The sequence below is a fragment of the Bos indicus genome, chromosome 23 (genome assembly GCF_029378745.1).
Source record: "Bos indicus isolate NIAB-ARS_2022 breed Sahiwal x Tharparkar chromosome 23, NIAB-ARS_B.indTharparkar_mat_pri_1.0, whole genome shotgun sequence".
In the NCBI taxonomy this organism is placed as follows: domain Eukaryota; kingdom Metazoa; phylum Chordata; class Mammalia; order Artiodactyla; family Bovidae; genus Bos; species Bos indicus.
Window position 1 is genome coordinate 18428375 of NC_091782.1, and position 16849 is coordinate 18445223.

Sequence of the window (16849 nt, forward strand, 5' to 3'; positions counted from 1 at the left end):
CACACACACACACACACACACCCTGTAGCAGACATATAGCAATGATAGATAGAACTTGAAAAGAGTAAAGCGATCTAAGATTTAAAACATCAACACCTCTGTGAATTTGCTAAAGCCATAGAGCCCATGGGCTCTGAAATAAGTCTGGAAGCAAGGGTAGCAGTCAGAGATTTGTGCCTCTCAGGAGGTGGGGGACCTGGGACGGATTTTCAGCTTGAAGCCAAGGACACCCTTGCAAGCTGAACAAAACTATTGTCAACCTTCTGCTTGGGGCTATAGCCTTATGAAAAGCTGTGTGCTGAGAGGATGGGACAAAAATGTTGACAGTCCTTAGATGAGAACTGAGCCTAGGCACTCCCTGTGAGTGGAATGGCAATAGTGTGATACCCTACATATCAGTAATAATGAAACAGAGCAGGACCCTACGGTCTTTGCCCCCCATGTCCTCTGCCTGCCTTTTGTCTGTGGAAAAACTTAGGCTAAGAGTAAGTTTAATCAGAGAAGTGAGTACATGCAGAAACAAAGGAAAGCAGTCAAAGAAGACCAAATAATAATAATGTACTAATTGAGCATAGTTAAGGACCTTTAGTTCCTCCTCAAGGGCTGTAGTGGAGAAGGCAATGGCAACCCACTCCAGTACTCTTGCCTGGAAAATCCCATGGACAGAGGAGCCTGGTAGGCTGCAGTCCATGGGGTCACTAAGAGTCAGACACGACTGAAGTGACTTAGCAGCAGTAGCAGCAGCAAGGGCTATAGATAATGCTCTGAGCCATATCTATATGGCTTATAGATGATCTGTCTTATAGATATTAAAATAAAAAACACCACAATATTGTAAAGTAATTAGCCTCCAATTAAAATAAATTAATTAATTAAAAAAAAAAAACGGCAAGTGGAAGAAGCTAACTGCATGATAATTAGGCTGTACCCGTGATATAAGCTGCTACAATTCCAAGAATTGGCTTCAAGAAATGGGAACAAATGAACCCTGGAACTGAAGATTAACTGTACCTAAAATAACCAAGATGATGCTGGTAAGACCACCAATGACCAATTTGAAGATGACTATCAGAGCTGACTGTGCTTTGTGTACGTAGCCCCCTCTCCCTGTCTGTAAAAGCTCTTACCCACTGCTTGTGATGGGGGGAGGGGGGCAGTTTGCCTTTGACAGACGTCTGCCCTTCCCCAACAGTTGCTGGCATCTGAAATAAAGCAAACTTTCCCTTCCACCAGCTTGGCCTGTTTATTGGTTTTTGAGTGGGGAGCAGCTAGACCCCACTTTTTGGTAATAATTGTAATTAGAAAGCATGATATTCTGTTAAATATGGTGGATTCAATTCATGCCTTTGTCACTATTAAGTCCCTAAACACCACTCAAGTGACTGTAAAGGATTTTGTTTCTTTTTTAAGATATAATCTCATATATGCAGTGTGGGAGTGTGAGAGATATTGCCCCGTGGGGTTGATTTTAGTCAATGGGAGACATATTATTAGAAATGTAAACTGCTTGCTAACATACAAATAATACAACTTGAGCTTCAAATTTCATAAGATATAGTTTTGTCTTCTCTGTTTCTTTAGCCCTTTTTACTGTCTAAATGACCATATGAAAAGGTGCTAAACAGTTATCAGAAAAGTAAGAAAAGATACAAAACAAATTTCTAAAATAATTAAAACTTAATTAAAATTAAAACTTAAGGGGCATATAGCCATGGGAACTATCATACAGGGTTGATCGGCATGTAAGTTACTATTGCCACTTTGAAACATTGGCGATAATTTTTTCTTTATTTTTTTTTTTCTATCATGCTGGGTCTTCATTGCTGCATGGGTTTTCTCTAGTGGTGAATGGGGACTACTCTCTAGTCGCAGTGCATGGGTTTCTCATTGTGATGGCTTCTCTTGTTGCAGAGCATGGGCTCTGGGCTCTCAAGCTTCAGTAGTTGTGGCTCCTGGGCTCTAGAGCACAGGCTCAATAGCTGTGGCCCGTGGGAAAATGCAGCATGTGGGATCTTCCCGGATCAGGGATCAAACCTGTGTCTCCTGCATTGGCAGGTGTATTCTTTACCACTGAGCCACCAGGGAAGCCTGGCAATATTTTTTAAAGTTGAACATATACAGTGTGATCCAGCATTTCCTAAGTATATACCCATGAGAAATATCCACATATGTGCATCAAAAAGATAAGAAAAAGTTCTGGAAATGAATTGTGGTGATAGTTGTACAATATTGTGAATGTACTTAATGCCACTGGATTTTATATTTAAAAATGAATAAAAGGGGAAATATGTATGTTTTACCACAATAAAAATGACACACAAAAGTGTTCTCATGGAATTATTTATAGTAGTAAATATTTCAACTGTAGAATTTCAACTGTAGTAGATTCATACAATGGAATACCATATACCAGTGGAAAAGAAGACTATCACTAGGTGCAGCTATATGGATTTCACAGATACAGTGTTGTACTAAAGAAGGCCACACACACAAAAATACAAATTATATGGTTTTATTTTATTTATTTATTTTATTTCAAAAAGTAAACAAAATGAATTATGGTATTTGAAGTCCAGGTAGTGGTTACATGAGGGCAGTTTCTGGAACCTTTTCTATTTCTTGATTTAGATGTATTCATTTTGTGATAATTCATCAAGCTATACACTTAGGATTTTTGCAGTTTTCTGTATGTTCAGTTCAGTTCAGTCGCTCAGTCATGTCCAACTCTTTGCGACCCCATGAATCGAAGCACACCAGGCCTCCCTGTCCATCACCAACTCCCAGAGTTCACTCAGACTCACATCCATCGAATCAGTGATGCCATCCAGCCATCTCATCCTCTGTCGTCATCCCCTTCTCCTCCTGCCCCCAATCCCTCCCAGCATCAGAGTCTTTTCCAATGAGTCAACTCTTGGCATGAGGTGGCCAAAGTACTGGAGTTTCAGCTTTAGCATCATTCCTTCCAAAGAAATTCCACAGCTGATCTCCTTCAGAATGGACTGGCTGGATCTCCTTGCAGTCCAAGGGACTCTCAAGAGTCTTCTCCAACACCACAGTTCAAAAGCATCAATTCTTTGGTGCTCAGCTTTCTTCACAGTCCAATTCTCACATCCATACATGACCACTGGAAAAACCATAGCCTTGACTAGACAGACCTTTGTTGGCAAAGTCATGTCTCTGCTTCTCAATATGCTATCTAGGTTGGTCATAACTTTCCTTCCAAGGAGTAAGCATCTTTTAACTTCATGGCTGCAGTCACCATCTGCAGTGATTTTGGAGCCCAAAAAATAAAGTCTGACACTGTTTCCCCATCTATTTCCCATGAAACGATGGGACCGGAGGCCATGATCTTCGTTTTCTGAATGTTGAGCTTTAAGCCAACTTTTTCACTCTCCACTTTCACTTTCATCAAGAGGCTTTTTAGTTCCTCTTCACTTTCTGCCATAAGGGTGGTGTCATCTGCATATCTGAGGTTATTGATATTTCTCCCGGCAATCTTGATTACAGCTTGTGCTTCTTTCTGTATGTTAGGGAGAGGGATAGATTGGGTGTTTGAAGCTGATAGATGCAAACTGTTGTATTTAGAATGGATAAACAACAAGTCCTAATGTATAGCACAGGGAACTATATTCAATATTCTGTGATAAACCATGATAAAAAGAATATTAAATATGTATGTATATATATATATATATTTTTTTTTTAAAGCTGGAATCTCTGGAGTCCATCTACTCTGACTCCTTCAGAGCTTGATTGTATGTTGATCCAACCCTCTTAAAACTGGTCTTCCAAAATGCAAATGAACATTCCTGATACCATATTCTCCTTTGGTAGTATTTCAGCTAAGTATCGGAAAAATCCAACCAGGTTCACCATTCCTGTGACATATAAGGCTGGAGAAAACAATGAAACTGTCCTGCCCTCCCCCCTCAAGTTTACATATATGGAAAAGCACACAGATGAAGCTCCCCTCTAGGAAATATTCTCCCAGAAAAACCTAGAAATAAAGTTATTAGTTTTACAGGCAGAAGAAAGCTTTTCCATAGTATGATCTTTAGCAATAGTGGTCCAATAAAATTAAGTGAAATGGTAGATCAAATAGAAACCTGAAGACGAGAAGAAGAGCAGAAGCTGAAAAACAATTATTTTATGGTACTCCTATTACTATTCAAAATTTCTTAAGTTGAAAGGCCAAGTTTGATACAGAACTCTTGGAAATGTTTTTAAATGAATGAAAGTAAAGGAACAAGCAGGAAAAAGTAAATTAAGTGGGAAACAGCTGTTTGAAACAGATCATAATCCTGACACAGCTAATATCCAGTTCTTGGAGGATGCTGGATACAGCGTGGAGGTAGATGAGTCACTTGTCCAGAAATTAAATGACTTGGATCCAGAGGATAAGGAGGATGATCCAGACTACAATCCTGCTGACCAGAGAGTGATTTGACCAACTAGTAAACTATCCTCATCTTAAAGAGGCTTGACTGCCACAGCATCTGTGTCTATGCTGAGGGTGTGTATTGATTTTCTTTTCTTTTTTTCATAAGAAAAAATAATTTTTAGGAAAAAAGTCTTCTGACAGCTTTTATCATTGAGCTTAATAAACTGACCTTAAAATTTCAATCAATCAGTAAAAATAATAAACTCCAGGTAATGATATGCATGCTGAAGTCTTTAAGAGTGAAATGTGCTAATATCTGTCATTTCCTTCCCAGTGAATAAAAAATAAGACCCTTGAAATCAGTAGAAGAAAGGATGAATAAATGGAAAGTTGCACGATAAGGCAGATAAAGTAAAATCTTAACTGTAGAAATTAGGTGTTGAGCATTTGGGTATCACTGTACAATTCTTTCAACTTTTTAAGTGTGAACATTTTCAAAATTATGTAAAAGCCTCACCAGATTGTGAATCACCATATTGTACTTATATAATATTGTACATCAACTATACTTCAATAAATAATGAGTATAGAAACAATTCCTCTGTCCAAAACTTCATTAGATGCAGATAAAGTGATTTAGAGAGAAACATGTATAGCTCTAAATGTTTATATTACAAAAGAAAAGTTAAAAAAATTGCTCAGCTAAGTTTCCAGTTCAAAAAACTAAAGAAAAAAACAAACACAATAACCTTGAAGAAAGAGGAAGAGTGGCAGTAATAAAAATGAAGGCAGAAATTAATTGAATACAACAGAGATGGTAAAAAGACAAAAGATGTTTCTTTAATCGTCTATACCCCAATACAAAATAACAAGTTTAAAATTTTTAAAAAGACAGAAGAAAGTTCTTTGAAATAAACTAATAAAACAAGCAAAACTAGCAGAATTGATTGATCAAGAGAAAAAAGACAGAGGGCAAGAAAACAATCTTAGAAAAGAGGGATTAAAAAAATGGAAAGATTAGCTCAGTTCAGTTCAGTCTCTCAGTCGTGTCCAACTCCTTGCGAACCCATGGACTGTATAGCCTGTTAGGTTCCTCTCTGTCCATGGGATTTACCAGGCAAAAATACAGGAGTGGGTAGCCACTCCCTTCTCCAGGGGATCTCCTGCACCCAGGGATTGAACCCCAGTTTCCTGCATTGCAGGCAGATTCTTTATTGTCTGAGCCACCAAGGATGATGGATAAGTTATAGCCTGGCTATCACTAACTCTCACAGTGCCTTTGTGAGAATTAGGAAAAGGTTTCGCCTTCGGGGCTTCTCTGATAGTCAGTCAGTAAAGAATCCGCCTGCAATGCAGGGACCTGGGTTAGGAAGATCATAGGGTCGCAAAGAATCAGACACGACTGAGCAACTTCCACTTCGCCTGTGGGTGGCTGTAACCCTAACCTAGGGCTTGCCACTTGGAAAGCTGGATGCAGGCTGCTCCCACTCACTCCTTGTCCAGATAAGCTCGTGCAGAAAACCACCTACACAACCATATTGTCCGTAGTGGATCAGTTTGAAAAGCTATGAAGCAATATGAAGAACTTTGTGCCAATTAATCTGACAATTTACACAAATGATTAGTTCCCATTAAAAATGCAATTTACCCAATATATCAAGGAGACATAGACAACCTGAATAAACCTATAACCATTAAAGAAATTAAAGCAGTAGTTATAAGATCTGCTTATAAAAAGAGCTAAACTTTCCCCCCCTATATTCTAGCATAATTAAACATCACTGGAATCATCTCTTTGCTAAAAGATAGATGTGATGCAGCTGTGAAACCATCTGGTTTTGGCGCTCTCTTTAAGGTTAAATTTGTAACTATTGTCCTGATATCTTTGGTGATAACTTCTCTTTTCCTTTTCTGTTTCTTCATAGGTCAGTTTCAGTAACATTTTTTCTTTAAAATATCCATTTCCTCTAGTTGTTCACATTTGTTGCCATATAGTTGCAAGTAACTTTCAACCTCTTTTGTGTTTGTGAGTGTATCTCTTTTCTTATTCCTAACCTCCACATTTTTGCTCTCTTTTTTTTTCCCCCTAGCCAGCCTGGTGGGCTACAGTCCATGGGGTCACTAAGAGTCAGACACGATTGAGTGACTTCACTTTCACTTTTCACTTTCATGCATTGGAGAAGGAAATGGCAACCCACTCTAGTGTTCTTGCCTGGAGAATCCCAGGGACAGGGGAGCCTGGTGGGCTGCCGTCTATGGGGTCGCACAGAGTCAGACACGACTGAAGTGACTTAGCAGCAGCAGCAGCCTTTGACTGTGTGGATCACAATAAACTGTGGAAAATTCTGAAAGAGATGGGAATACCAGACCACCTGACCTGCCTCTTGAGAAACCTATATGCAGGTCAGGAAGCAACTGTTATAACTGGACATGGAACAACAGACTGGTTCCAAATAGGAAAAGGAGTATGTCAAGGCTGTATATTGTCACCCTGCTTATTTAACTTATATGCAGAGTACATCATGAGAAATGCTGGGCTGGAAGAAGCACAAGCTGGAATCAAGATTGCCGGGAGAAATATCAATAACCTCAGATATGCAGATGACACCACCCTTATGGCAGAAAGTGAAGAGGAACTAAAAAGCCTCTTGATGAAAGTGAAAGAGGAGAGTGAAAAAGTTGACTTAAAGCTCAACATTCAGAAAACTAAGATCATAGCATCCGGTCACATCACTTCATGGGAAATAGATGGGGAAACAGTGGAAACAGTGGCAGACTTTATTTTTTGGGCTCCAAAATCACTGCAGATGGTGACTGCAGCCATGAAATTAAAAGACACTTACTCTTTGGAAGGAAAGTTATGATCAACCTAGACAGCATATTCAAAAGCAGAGACATGACTTTGCCAACAAAGGTCTGTCTAGTCAAGGCTATGGTTTTTCCAGTAGTCATGTATGGATGTGAGAGCTGGACTGTGAAGAAAGCTGAGCACCAAAGAATTGATGCTTTTGAACTGTGGTGTTGGAGAAGACTCTTGAGAGTCCCTTGGACTGCAAGGAGATCCAACCAGTCCATTCTGAAGATCAGCCGTGGGTTTTCTCTGGAAGGACTGATGCTAAAGCTGAAACTCCAGTACTTTGGCCACCTCATTCAAAGAGTTGACTCATTGGAAGAGACTCTGATGCTGGGAGGGATTGGGGGCAGGAGGAGAAGGGGATGACAGAGGATGAGATAGCTGGCTGGCATCACCGACTCAATGGACATGAGTTTGGGTGAACTCCCGGAGTTGGTGATGGACAGGGAGGCCTGGCGTGCTGCGATTCATGGGGTCCCAAAGAGTCGGACACGATTGAGCAACTGAACTGAACTGAAAGTAATTAACTTGATTTGTATACACATGCACACATACACACATACACAAACATTCTCTAGACCTAACTGTCTTTTCTGTAACATCTCAGAAACCATGATGTGTTAAGAATAACAACATTAAACTAATTGTATGCACAGGGGTAAATGACTGAAGGATCTTACCCTTGCAATAACAAAGAGTTTTCCTATAGAAATTCCAATTTAAAGTGTTATTCTGTCATTTAAATAAATCTTGATTTAAGACTGTAAACCTGAGTTAATCTAGCTTATTTTTAGCACACTTGGTATCTATCCCAATAATAGACTAGCTATTTAGCCTAGTAACAGATAGGTATTCCCTGAGGCTTCCTTCGTGGCCCAGCAGTAATGGAAACTGCTTGCTGATGCAGGAGACACAGGTTCCATCCCTGGGTCAGGAAAATCCCCTGGAGAAGGAAACAGCAGCCCACTCCAGTATTCTTGCCTGGGAAACCCCACGGACAGAGGAGCCTTGTGGGCTACAGTCCATGGGGTCGCAAGAGGGTTGGACACGACTTAGTGACTAAACAACAATTCCCTGAGGCTAGCCATGTTTCCTAATTAATCCTCATTTCAATTTTTATTGCTTTTCTTCTTGTTGTTGGTTTTTTTTCTTGTTTTGTATTTCTTACACATTTTTATTTTGGAAAAAAGTGAAAATTGTACAAATTGTAGAGCTTTTCCTGTTTGTGAGCAATTTGAGAGTAAATTGCTGTTACCCACCGCTCCTGAATACTTTAGCAGATGTTTTCCAAAATAAGGACATTCTCTTACATAACTCCAATTCAAAACAAATTAGCATTGATACATAAATACCATTTAATTCTCAGGCTCCTTTCCAGAGTCTCTAGTTATCCCCCAAAGATCCAGATCTAAATTATACACCATATTTTGTTGTCCTATCTCTTTAGTCTTATCCATCAAGAACAGTTCTTCACTCTTTGCTTGACATTCCTAACCCTGACATTTTAAAAGATTACAAGTCTGTTATTTCATATCCATCAGTTTGGCTTTGCTGAAGTTTCCTCGTGATTGGGTTCAGATTATGCATCTTTGGTTGGAATGGTGTAAAAGAGACGAAGCATTTCTCTCATTGCATCCTCTCAGGTGGGGCAAGATTTCAAACATTCCCTTCCAGTACTGATAATGTCTGCTTCTGTTGCTTGATTAAGGTAGTGTCTACCAGGAATCTCCACTGTGAAGTTATTTTTTTTTTTTTAGTAATTAGTATTTTGTGGAGAGGTATTTGAAATTGTAAATATCCTATTCCTCATTGTACATTCAATTCATTTACATCACTATAGACTTGTGGTTTCCTATTCTAGTCCATGAACGATAATCTGTTACTATCATTATCTCCATTAACTCATGAATGATTAAACAAAATGTAGTATACACATACAATAGAATGTTATTTGGCAATAAAAAGGAATGAAGTTTTGATATATGCCACAGCATGGATAAACTTTAAAAATATTATTTTATGAAATAACGCAGACACAAAAGGACACATATTATATGATTCCATTTACTTTAAATGTCCAGAGTAGGCTGATCAATAGCAACATCAAGATTACTGATCATCAGAGACTGAGGAGAAGGAGAAACAGGGAGTGACTACTATTAGGTTTATGGCTTCTTTTTAGGGGGATGAAAGTCTCTGGAATTAGTGCTGATGTTTGCACAACTCTGTGGATATACTAAAACCATTGAATTGTAAACTTTAAAATAGGTGAATTTTACGGTATGTGAATTATATTTTGATAAAGTTGTTATTTTGAAAAATAAAGTCAATCTGCCCTTTTTCACAGGAGATTGTAAGGGAAACTGCCTGTTTAAACTCTTACTGCTAAGCAGGAAAAAAGTTCCTTTCCTCAAAATTTATACCCTCAGTCTTAGCCCTTTAATCTATAAAAAACACCTACAATTTGTTGGGAGAAAAATAAAGACCTCAGTAGAAAAATAAGCAAAATATATGAATGGGCAGTTCACAAAAGAGCAATATAATTGCCCCCAAAATGAGTAAAACCACTAAAAGATGATCATCAACACACATTGGATTGTGGTTTTGTGATCATTAAAAGAAACACGCATTTTCAGTACCAGATTCCTTCCTGTCTTTATACTCATTTTCTCCACAATTCCCTATAATTGGCTTCTACCTCTACACTTGACTGGAAATGCCCTTGGTCTCAAGACGTCTCTCTCTATCCGAATACTATACACTATTACTCTCCCTAGAACTTGCCACAGCTCTTGGCCTCTAGCCTTTCCTTCCTCAAGCGCTCCTCCCAGGCTTCTTCAAGTGTCATGCCTGCTGCCCTGGGCCACTTCTTCACCTCTTAACTAATCAGCCCCTTCCTTTTTCTGCCCTCTAGCTTCAGCCAACTGTAAGTGGACACTTCTATCAGGGCAGGTGGGTGGGTGAAGGCTGCTCAGCATCTGAGAATGTCCAATCTAATAAATCTTCTATGAAGCAGACCCTACGTTTCACTACAGAAGCTGAAAATGCCAGATACTTGCTCTCCCAGCCCCCTCTGGAAGCTGAGTGCTGGCCTTGACCTAGGCTGGGTCGAACAGACACAGCTATTTCAGACTTTGACTCTGGAGTTATTGGTGGAAAGCGGCAGAGTCAATGGAACAGTGTTCCTGGCAGCAGCAGCTTCCCGTTTCTATGGCAGCGGTGGCAACAGCGCCAAGCTCAGCCTGATGGTGTCAACAGTGTGAGGTGTGACATCTAGTGGACAGTGGTGTCCTCACCAGACACCATTTATGGAGTGGTTTTGGCTGTGGTGATAGCTGTTTAGGCTCTGAGCCTGGTTTTCCAGCTTTCCCAGTGATTCCATGAGCTATTTTAGCTTAACTTAAAATCAGAGTCTATTTCCATTGCTTGCAACAGAGAACTCTGACAAATATAGCTTTGTAGAAAGCTGTCCTCGGTTCTCTTTTTCTACCCCACCTAAACCCACAGTTTTCTCTATATTTTCTGAGTTTCTATTGCATTATTAAAGAATCTGTGCAATTTAGCACATTAAAATTTGCTGTACTTAAAATTTTCATTTTCATATGTTGTTTATGTATATTTATAAACCTTGTTGAGCCTTTAAATTAAGTCTCTCCAACCACATCATGAACCATGAGAACAATTAAAGGTGAATAATACTATAGCCTTACGTATTTGCTGATGGGAATGGGACAAACTAAAGATAGAGTGGTGAATGGCTGACAGGCCCAATGTTCTTGAGTAGTTGAAAGGAAAAGAGATCTTTCTTTTTTTTATTTTTTGGACCACACCATTTTTCTGTGGGATCTTAGTTCCCCAACCAGCGATTGAACCAGGGCCCTCAGCAATACCAACCACAGGACCACCAGGGAATTCCCAAAATGAGATCTAGTACTCAAGTCAAGGGTTTGGTACCTGGATCGGGAAGATCCTCTGGAGAAGGAAATAGCAACCTACTCCAGTATTTTTCCCTGGGAAATCCCACAGACAAAGGAGCCTGGTGGGCTACAGTCCATGGGGTCGCAGAAGAGTTGGACATGACTTAGCAACTAAACAACAATAGCTCAAGTCAAGGAGTTGGCCTTGGGAGCAGAGGAGGAGGGCAAGCAGAGTGTATGGGTATAGATGCTGTCAGTGGGTAGATGGTTGGTGGTTGCCTTCATTTTCTCTGTAGATTAGGAAGCAGTGTCATCAGCGGAGAATGAGAAGGGGAGAAAGTGTAGGAGGTTGGAGAAGTCACAGGACTGTCGTTCAGGATTGCAGTCTGGGGAATAAAGCAACCTCTCAAGAGGTTCACAGTATGGATAATTTTAAGAGACTCAGTTTCCAGATGCTCAATTTACAAATGTTCTCTTCCTAAAATTGATCTGTTTTCTTAACCTTGATGCTGAGAAAGACTGAGGGCAGAAGAAGAAGGGGGCAACAGAGGATGAGACGATTGGATGGCATCACTGACTCAATGGACTTGAGTCTGAGCAAACTCTGGGAGATAGTGAAGGACAGAGAAGCCTGGCATGCTGCAGTCCATGGGGTTGCAAACAGTCAGACACAACTTAGCGACTTAACAACAACAATAAGATGCCACCTGCCCTTCTTTCTGCCCCTTCTGATGTCTGTGTCAGAAGCTTTCTCTATCTCTTTTATACTTTAATAAAACTTTATTACACAAAAGCTCTGAATGATCAAGCCTCGTCACTGGCCCCAGATTAAATTCTCCTCTGGAGGCCAAGAATTCCGGCATCTTTTGTGGTTCAGCAGCAACCTTTCATTTTGGGGGCTTGTCCAGGATTCTTCCACTCCAGTACTCTTGCCTGGAAACTCCCATGGACGGAGGAGCCTGGTAGGCTGCGGTCCATGGGATCGCTGAGAGTCAGATACGACTGAGCGACTTCACTTTCCCTTTTCACTTTCATGCATTGGAGAAGGAAATGGCAACCCACTCCAGTGTTCTTGCCTGCCGCACAGAGTCGGACACGACTGAAGTGACTTAGCAGCAGCAGCAGCCAGGATTCTTCAGAACAAGGTAAGGATGCTTGAAACTCTAGTTCTTTGTTCTCCTAGCGAACATGTTTTCTGCTGTACTTTACTAACTCTACAGTGTGCTTGTGTGAATGTATGACACGCCCTGTGAGAAGCAAGTGAAGGAGCCCTGCTTTGCAGTTCCACGGTGACCTCATACAGCTTATGGCAGAAACCCTGTCAGGGGTTTATACCAACCTGCCAATGGGCTTGCCTGGTGGCTCAGATGGTAAAGCGTCTGTCTATAAGTGGAAGACCTGTGTTCAATCTCTGGGTCAGGAAGGTCTCTTGGAGAAAGAAATAGCAACCCACTCCAGTATTTTTGCCTGGAAAACCCCATGGATGGAGGATCCTGGTAGGCTACAGTCCATGGGGTCGCAGAGTCAGACACAACTAAGTGACTTCACTTTCTTTCTGCCCTTCCTCAACTGCCCTTCACCCATTTTACAGAACTCATATTTCTCACTGGCCCAAATCTCCCCAAAGTTAGGCAGTGTGACACAGTGATTATGACTTCCAACTCAGATTTCCTTGAGTTCAATCTCAGATCTGCTATTTATCAACTGTCGTAGCCAGTCTCCAAGACAGCTTGATTCCTGATATTCCTACCCTTGAGTTGTGCTGTACCTCACTGAATCAGGTCTGGTCCATGTGGTTAATGTATGACTATGGAGGCTAGGTCATAAAAGGGCATTGCATTTTCTACCTTGTTCTTTTGAATGGCTTGCTCTTGGTAAAGCCAATGAGGCAATCATGCTGCTGCTGCTGCTGCTAAGTCACTTCAGTCATGTCCGACTCTGTGCAACCCCATAGACGGCAGCCCACCAGGCTCCCCTGTCCCTGGGATTCTCCAGGCAAGAACACTGGAGTGGGTTGCCATTTCCTTCTCCAATGCATGAAAGTGAAAGTGAAGTCGCTCAGTCGTGTCTGACTCTTAGCGACCCCATGGACTGCAGGCTACCAGGCTCCTCCGTCCATGGGATTTTCCAGGCAAGAGTATTGGAGTGGGGTGTCACTGCCTTCTCCAAATGAGGCAATCATGAGGACACTCAAGCAGCCATAGGAGAGGTCCATGTGGAGAGAAACTGAGACCTCTGGCTAACAGGCAGCACCCACTCACCCACGATGTGAGTGAACTGCCCTGCAAACAGAACCATCCTGCAAACAGATTCCCTCATTCCAATAGAGCATTTAGCTACAAGAACCCCAGATAATATCTGCCTGAAATTGAATAAACAACTCCCTAGGCAGAATCTCCCAGTCAAGCCATTGTTGAACTCCTGGCTCACAGAAACTGTGAAAGATAATAAATATTTCTTGTTGTTTTAAGTCACTACATTTGAGGGTAATTTTTTCCCTCTTTCTGGATTTTTTGTGGGGAGGGGGTTGTTGTAGTTGTTTTGGCACACCTGGGGAGGGAACTGGCATTTAGTTTAACCACTCAACCGCAAGGACTAATTTTTACACAGCTGTAGGTAACTGCTGGAGAAGGAAATGGCAACCCATTTGAGTATTCTTGCCTGGAGAATCCCATGGACAGAAGAGCCTGGCGGGCTACAGTCCATGGGGTCGCAAAGAGTCGGAGATAACTGAGCAACTTATCACAGATAACCGTAGGGCATATTACTCGACCTAGCCTCAGTTTCCTCATGTGTAAAATAAGAATGATAACACAACAGAACCTGATTCAGGATTGTTATGAGTGTTAAATGAGTTAATATTTGTAAAGTGCTTAAAACAAAAATGTAAAATGTACAGATTTCTTAAGTTAAAATATATATAGTCTGTTCAACACAGTACTAATACTGGAAGATCTACATAGTTCAATAAGGCAAGAAAAGGAAGTAAAAGGTATACAAACAGGAAAGGAAGAAATAAAACTCTTTCTATTTGCAGATGACACAATATCTACATAGAAGATCTCAGGGAATCTACAAAAACCCCTCAGATCAGATCAGATCAGATCAGTCGCTCAGTTGTGTCCGACTCTTTGCGACCCCATGAATCGCAGCACACCAGGCCTCCCTGTCCAGCACCAACTCCCGGAGTTCACTCAGACTCATGTCCATCGAGTCAGTGATGCCATCCAGCCATCTCAACCTCTGTTGTCCCCTTCTCCTCCTGCCCCCAATCCCTCCCAGCATCAGAGTCTTTTCCAATGAGACAACTCTTGGCATGAGGTGGCCAAAGTACTGGAGTTTCAGCTTTAGCATCAGTCCTTCCAAAGAAATCCCAGGGCTGATCTCCTTCAGAATGGACTGGTTGGATTTCCTTGCAGTCCAAGGGACTCTCAGGAGTCTTCTCCAACACCACAGTTCAAAAGCATCAATTCTTCGGCACTCAGCCTTCTTCACAGTCCAACTCTCACATCCATACATGACCACAGGAAAAACCATAGCCTTGACTAGACGGACCTTTGTTGGCAAAGTAATGTCTCTGTTTTTGAATATGCTATCTAGGTTGGTCGTAACTTTCCTTCCAAGGAGTAAGCGTCTTTTAATTTCATGGCTGCAGTCACCATCTGCAGTGATTTTGGAGCCCAAAAAATAAAGTCTGACACTGTTTCCACTGTTTCCCCATCTATTTCCCACGAAGTGATGGGACCGGATGCCATGATCTTCATTTTCTGAATGTTGAGCTTTAAGCCAACTTTTTCACTCTTCACTTTCACTTTCATCAAGAGGCTTTTTAGTTCCTCTTCACTTTCTGCCATAAGGGTGGTGTCATCTGCATATCTGAGTTTTAAGATATAAGGTAATTGCACAAAATTCTGTTGCACTTCTATAATCTAGCAATGAACATATAGAAACAAAATTTTAAATACAACACAATTTGCAATCACTCAAAAAAATTAAATAGGTGTAAGTCTAACATAACATGTACAGGACTTGTATGCTAAATACTCTAAAACACTGACGACAGAGATCAAAGAAGATCTAAATGAATGGAGAGATGTACTGTTTTCATGGGTTGGAAGACTTAACATAGTACAGATGTCAATTCTTCCCAAACTGGTATACAAGTTTAACATAATTCTCACCAAAAAGCAAATATTTTTTAATGTATACAAGAGTATTTTAAAACTCATATGGAAAGGCAAAGGAATTAGAATAGTTAAAATAATTTTGAAAAAGAAGAATAAGTGGAAGGAATCACTCTACTTCAAGACTTATTATATAGCCACAGTTATCAAGAATGTGTGGTATCAACAGGACAGTCTTTTTCTAAAGGCTTTCTTTTACTATATATTTATATATAGGAGAAGAAAATGGCAACCCGCTCCAGTATTCTTGCCTGGAGAATTCCATGGACACTGGAGCCTGGCGGGCTACAGTTCATGGGCTTGCAAAGAATTAGACATGACTGAGCACAAGCGCATGCGCACACACACGCACATATACATACATGCATATATATATATGTATATATTTTGGCCTTGCCAAGCAGCATGCAGGACTTCAGTTCCCTAACCAGGGACTGAGCCCACATCGTCCTGTAGTGGAATCACAGAGTCTTAACCACTGGACCACCAGGGAAGTCCAGAAGGACAGTCTTTCAACAAACGATGCTGGAGCAACTGGATATACATAGGCAAAAAAGTAAAAATTGAATCTCAATCTAAATCTCACACCTTAAACCAAAATTGACTCAAAATGTATCACAGATTTAAAAGTAGAACATGAAATTAATAAACTTCTAGAAGAAAGGAGAAAATCTTTGGGTCCTAGGGCCTGGAGAAGAGTTGTTAAACTTGATACCAAAAACGTGCTCCACAAAGAAAAAAGATCGATAAATTGGAATTCATCAATTTAAAAACTTTTGCTCTGTGAAAAGCCGTCAAGAAAATGAGAAAACAAGCTGTGGTTTGCAAACCACATATCTTATAAAAATACTACTATCTAAAATATATAACTAGCTGACTCATTTGAAAAGACCCTGATGCTGGAAAAGATTGAAGGCGGGAGGAGAAGGGGACGACAGAGGATGAGATGGTTGGATGGCATCACTGACTCAATGGACATGGTTTGAGTAAACTCCGGGAGTTGCTGATGGACAGGGAGGCCTGGCACGCTGCAGTCCATGGGGTCAGAAAGAGTCGGACATGAGTGAGTGACTGAACTGAACTGTACAGTAAAAAACAAATAACCCACTAGAAAGTGGGCAGAAAGCATGACGAACTATTTCACCAAAGAGGAAATACAGGTGACAAATAGTATATCAGAAAAAATGTTCAACATCACTAGCCAACAAGGAAATGCAAATTAAGACTATAATGAGAGGAGAGGGAACTCCCTGGTGGTTCAGTGGTTGGGACTCCACCCTTCCACTGCAGGGGTCAAGGGTTCCTTGTTTAGGGAACTAAGATCCTCCAAGCCACACAATGTGACCAAAAAAAAAAAAAAATTGGGCCTATTAAAACAGATAATTTTTTTAAATGATGATTCCCAACGCCTTGATGATGCAGAGAAACTGTATTTCCAAATGCCTCATACATTGTTAATGAGAAAATAAAATGGTATGGTCACTCTGGAAAATAGTTTGGCAGTTATTCAGAA

The 16849-nt window shown here is 40.7% G+C and overlaps 1 pseudogene; it reads left to right on the top strand.

The window, feature by feature from the left end:
- The first annotated feature begins 3793 nt into the window (after positions 1-3793).
- Positions 3794-4447, top strand: LOC109576575 (RWD domain-containing protein 1 pseudogene; annotated as a pseudogene).
- The last annotated feature ends 12402 nt before the right edge of the window (positions 4448-16849 follow it).